This window comes from Macaca nemestrina, chromosome 14, assembly GCF_043159975.1.
Source record: "Macaca nemestrina isolate mMacNem1 chromosome 14, mMacNem.hap1, whole genome shotgun sequence".
NCBI lineage: Eukaryota > Metazoa > Chordata > Mammalia > Primates > Cercopithecidae > Macaca > Macaca nemestrina.
Genome location: NC_092138.1, coordinates 14449104 through 14455103, shown reverse-complemented (window position 1 = coordinate 14455103; position 6000 = coordinate 14449104).

The following is a 6000-nucleotide window of genomic DNA, read 5'->3' as shown; positions in this document are numbered from 1 at the left end:
GTAAATTTCACTTTCATTGCTGTTGCCCTGCAAACCTACTATTATCTTTTATTTTTAACAACTTTACTGAGATACAATCCACAGACCATAAAATTTACCCAAAATATACAATATAATTATTTTAGTATTTTCACAGAGTTGTGCAATCATTACCATAACCAATTTTAGAATATTTTGTCACTCTAAAGAGAAACTTAATATCCATTGTCATATCCTCCCCATTTTCTCCCAACAGCCACCCTTTCTTTCCTGACAACTACTAATCTACTTCTATCTCTACAGATTTGGCTATTCTGGACATATCAGGTAAATGGGATCATAGAATATATGATGCTGGCTGGGCGTGGTAGCTCACACCTGTAATCCCAGCACTTTGGGAGGCCAAGGAGGGTGGATCACTGGAGGCCAGGAGTTTGAGATCTGCCTGGCCAACATGGTGAAACCCCATCTCTACTAAAAATATAAAACCTTAGCCTGGCATGGTGGTGCAAGCCTGTAATCCCAGGTACTCAGGAGGCTGAAGCAGGAGAATCGCTTGAGTGTGGGAGGTAGAGGCTGCAGTGAACTGAGATCGCACCACTGCACTCCAGCCTGAGTGACAGAGACTCTGTCTCAAAAAAAAGAAAGAAGTAATAATCAGTTATCATTCATATTGATTTGTCAGCCTTCTTTTGGTGAAGTCTCTAGCTTTTTATTTTAAAGAATTTGAAGGGTCTGAGTAAAACTGGCCCCTAACCCTCAAGAACTAGATGGGGATAGATAAAAAAGTTTTTTATATAGTCAAGCTTTGTGAGTGTTACTAGTCACTGACTCTCCTCTCATGAGGTAACCAACCTATCTCCTTTTCTTACATAAGCAATATGATTAAAACTAATGAAATACTTGTGTACATTATATTCAAAGAGGAGCAGCAGTTGCAGCATATTTTGTAGTTTGTAGGTTTTTATTTTATTTTGTATTTTTTGTTCCTAATGCTTAGTTTTCTCAAACTTTTTACTAAGTGATAAAATGATTTGATCTGAGAGTTTACTCTTTATTTCTAGATGTCAGGATTTCAGTGGTTCTTTTAAAAATAATCAGCTCTACTGCTTACTCTGTGATTAATTATTTTCCCTAGGCCTCAGGATCACTCAGCTCAGCAAACAAATATTGCTGGAAGCAATGTTACCACATCATCAACTCCTGATAGTAACTCCACATCTGGTTCTGCTACTAGCAACCCTTTTGGTTTAGATAAGTGTCTTTAGTCATCCCCATAGGGATGGGAAAAAATACTCCTTTCCGTTTCTGGGTAGCTTCAGATAAAATGAGAAAATAAAACATTATGTCACTTTAACAACAAAAATCGTAAAAAAATAATTCATATAGTCCTATAATTGTAAATATTAAGGAAGTGGTTGGGGATATGGATGTCCTGGGTTAGCTTACATTTAATAAGTGGTCAATAATTGGCATATTTCTTTTTAATAATGAAAAAGATGCAGTGTGTATATACCTGATCTGACTACCACATGATTTAGCATGAGTAAGATTAGCTAATTGTTCCTTATAAGCCAGCACCCCTGAGTAATAATTTTCTCATTTGTAAAATGAAGGGATGGGACTGCATTAGTTATTTTTGTAACTGTCCTCAATACGTGGAAGGGCTGGAGTCTGGGAAGCCAGCCAGGCCTAAAACTGCTTTTACTTTTCTCATATTAGTTTTTTGTTTTGTTTTGGTTTGGTTTTGGTTTTTCAGTGTTTTGGTTTGCTTTAAGAGAGGCAGGATCTTGCTCAGTCACTGAGGCCGGAGTGCAGTGGTGCCATCATAGCTCACTGCAACCTCAAACTCCTGGCTTATGGCATCCTGTTGCCTTGGCGTCCCACATTGCTGAGGTTAACGATGTGAGCCACTGTGCTTAGCCTATATTAGATTTATATATTGAGGTTCTATGGAAGATTTTGTTGAGGATGAAAGTATTCTGAAGCTTAACAGAAGTTGAAGTAGATAGATAAATAGCTTAATGTTTCTTTTGATTCTTGTATAACTAATATAACACCTTGAAATGGTGTATTTTATGTGCACAGTTTTTACATATCAATGATCATGCCTTTTATCTCTTCCATAAGATTAATTCAGTTGTGCCACACCAAATATATGTTAGAGGCATTTGGGGCATGGCATGGCTTGACATAGGTTCACATTCACTGTCGGTTTTGTTTTACATGTTTCCTGCCTTTATTTTCCAAAAAAATCTTGTGTTAAGTCTTTTAATTGAGGAAGGTGTGTTTTAGTTGTCCAAAATTATTCATATGAACAATCTAGAGAGATTAGAATGAAATTATTTAGTGTTCAGACCTATGAAAGGTATTGTTGAGGTAATTCTCTCTTGTCTTCCTTCATGTTACAGGCAGAGATCTTGAATCAGAAAGAGGCTTTTAGTTATTTTGTCAGAGGCTACGCAACACCCATATCCCTTCATTTCTAGTCTCATTACCACACCCTCCTTCTATCTCTGCAGCTTTTCTCCATCAATTAATTCATAAATTAATCTAACTTCAAAGATCATACTTTTCCTACTCTGTTAAAGGCCCTGATAACCCATTAAACAAATGATTGACAAGAAGTGAATCAAGTCCAGGCACGGTAGCTCATGCCTGTAATCCCAGCACTTTGGGAGGCCGAAGCGGGCAAATCACTTGAGGTCAGAAGTTTGACACCAACCTGGCCAACATGGTGAAACCCCATCTCTACTGAAAATACAAAAATTAGCCAGGTGTTGTGGCACATGCCTGTAATCCCAGCTACTCAGAAGGCTGAGGTGGCAGGATCGCTTGAACCTGGGAGGCGGAGGTTGCAGCAAACAGAGATTGTGCCACTACACTCCAGCCTGGGCAACAGAGTGAGACCCTGTCTGCCTCAGAAAAATAACGATAATTATTTAATAAATAAATAAACTTTATTTTTATACATGTGTACATCCAGTTGTTGTAGCACCATTTGTTGAAAAGACAGTTCTTTCCTCTTGTCACCCTTGTTGAAAATCAACTTCCCATAAACTTATGGATTTATTCCTGGACTCCCAGTTCTATTCCACTGGTCTGTGTGTCTATCCTTATGTCAGTACCAAATTGACTTTATGAGTGTATAAGTGAAATAAGTTTGTTAAATGGGAGATGTGAATACTCCAACTTTTCCCTTTTTCACGATTTTTCTATCTCCTTCAAATTTCCTTATGAACTTCAGAATCAACTTCTCAATTTCTGCAAAGGAGTCAGCTGGGATTTTCATGAGTATTATGTTGAATCCTGTGTTGCCATCTCAAAAATAGTGTCTTCCAAATCATGAAAACAGGCTGTCTTTCCATTTATTTAGGCCTCCTTTAATTTCTTTCAAAAATGTTTTGTCGTTTTCAGACTACCATTTTATACTTCTGTTAAATTTCTAATTATTTTGTTCTCTCTGATGCTCTTGTAAATAATTTTTTTAATTTTTTTATTTGCAGATTGTTTATAATTACGATTGATTTTGTACACTGATCTTATAACCTGTCGCTTTCCTGATCTCATTTATTAACCCTAGTAGGTTTATTGCGGATTCCTTAGGTTTTCTATAAACAAGATCATGTCATCTGGAAATAGAGATAGTTTTACATATTCTTTTCCAATCTGGATGCCTTTTATTTCTTTTTCTTATCCAACTTCCCTGGCTAGAACCTCTAGCAGAATGTAGAATAGAAGTGGTGAGAGAAGACATTCTTGCCTTCATCCTGATCATAGGGAGAAACATTCAGTCTTTTCACCATTAAGTATGATGTTACCTGGGGGTTTCATAGATACTCTTTATCAGGTTGGGAATTTTGTATTGCTGGTTTGTTGAGTATTTTGATCACAAAGGGAAGTTAAATTTTGTCAAGTGCTTTTTTTACATCTATTGAGGTAACAGATACCATTTTGCCTTTGTGCAAACTTTGTTCTGGATCTTTCAAGTGGCCCCTTTTAATTATGAAGATGTGAAGCAAGTATACAGCCATTATTTCCAGAAGAAGGTATAACGAGCTACTTTAGGGCTTGGTTAAGACCCGAGATTTGACTTCTAAGCTCTCTCATACATCTGTTTGAACTCTCAGAATTAAACTGGGATCAAGGACTCTCCTGGAAGGGAAAGGGGGAAGATCCAAACTCTTCTCAAGACATATCACAACTGTGAGGCTCCTGTTATGTGAATATCTGCCCCAACCCAGCCATCTTTGTGGATGATTTGCCTCCCAGGGAAGTGCCTGTGCACATTAAGGTGCTCGTCACTGAGCTCGGTTTAACCCCTGTGGAAATGGGCAGCTTCATACAGGAGCACTGCCACTTCTGTTTGAGACTTACAGTACATGCTGTCCAGAATCTGGGGGTGATCTGGACTTGAGTGACTATAGAAACTCATGCAGGAAGCTGTGCCTCACTAGGGACTTGGGGTTTCCAGAGTACCATGTGCCTCAGTACAACAGTTTTGCAGTAGACGGGACCTAAAACCAGACCAATATTCAGCCTCTGGGTTGCCCCATAGTAACAGCTGGGAAGCACCAAGACAACCAGGACCAGCAGGTGGCACTCTTTGGAAAGCAAAAAATGTGGGATTCAGCTCTTAGGGGCACCTCTGAAGTTCTGCTGTCCTGGAAGCAGGCACAGGGTTTCACTGACACTGGTGTGCTGGGTATCTTTCATTGGTCCCTCCAGATACAATCTCCACCGTTCTCTTCCCTGCTCTGAGCCCAGGAAATTGGCATGCATGGGCACCAATGGACTCCCTAGCTCTCCACCTTCCAATTGGGTTTGACGGGTGGGGTTTGGCCACTAGCAGATCACAGTGCAAGAGGAGGGGAGGAGAGGCTATTTATTCTCCTGATTATTTTTCTGCTGGGTCAACAAGGAATGTCTATCTCTCTTCCTAAGGCTACAGTCCTGTCAGATACTTCTTTCTATATGGTCTATTCTCTCTGTCTCTTTCTTTCCATTCTCTTCCCTTCTCATATAAAGGCTCCCTCTCATCGGCCCCTTTCTATTTAAGAGTGAAAACACTTCTCAGTTACTCAGATCCGGACTCTGCCCCTAGTTGCTTTTTCTGACCCTACCCACATCTCTACAAATAGTCCCTTTGTTAAATTCTGTTCACCTGCCCCAATTTGAGCATGCTGTTTCCTGCCACCACCCTGAGCAGCACAGCAAGTTTAAGAGCCTTGGACATGTCTTGGGAAAGAAATCCAAGGAGAAGAACCAGATTTTCTGCTAATAATTCTGATTTGAACAATGAAAGAAATATGAGATTTTTTTTTTCATACTGAGCTAGAGAAGCAGGACACAAGTTAGAGTATTTGCATACACATCTATTCCTCTTATCAAGCTTGAGAATGCCGAGAGTGTAATCTTTTAAATGCATATTAATATTACCAGCACATGGTAGATGTTCAAGAAATGAGTATTGACCATAACTGAGTTGTAAGACCTTCTCTCCAAGCCTCAATTTCTTCATCTGTACAGCCCCCATCCAGATTGAAATCTCATCTACTCAAGCTAAGTATATGAAAAACAAAGGCAGTGCAGGAGTAATTGAACTATTCATTAGATAAATGCTTTTATGTCACTTTTATTGTTTTCTAGGACACAGAGTAATACCTACGACCTTGGTTAACAAAAGACCAAAGGAGGTGATGCCAAATGCAAAAGACCAAAGGAGGTGATGCTAAATGCGGTTAGAGGTGCTTTTAATCAAATAGTTCAAACGACACATAATTAACACATTGTTTTAAAGCAAATGGACACTTTAAAGTGGAGCTCCGTCCTCTTAAAGTCCCAACAAGAGCTGGATTTAATAGCAGAGCCACACAGCCATGACATACGCTGCTATGGTCAACCCTCAACCTTAAGTTTGACACCAAAAGATGGCCGCCATTTATTATTGTGACAAAAGGCCAGATTACAAAACGCTGTGTACGGCCTGATCCCAGTTTTACAAAATATTCATACCCATCT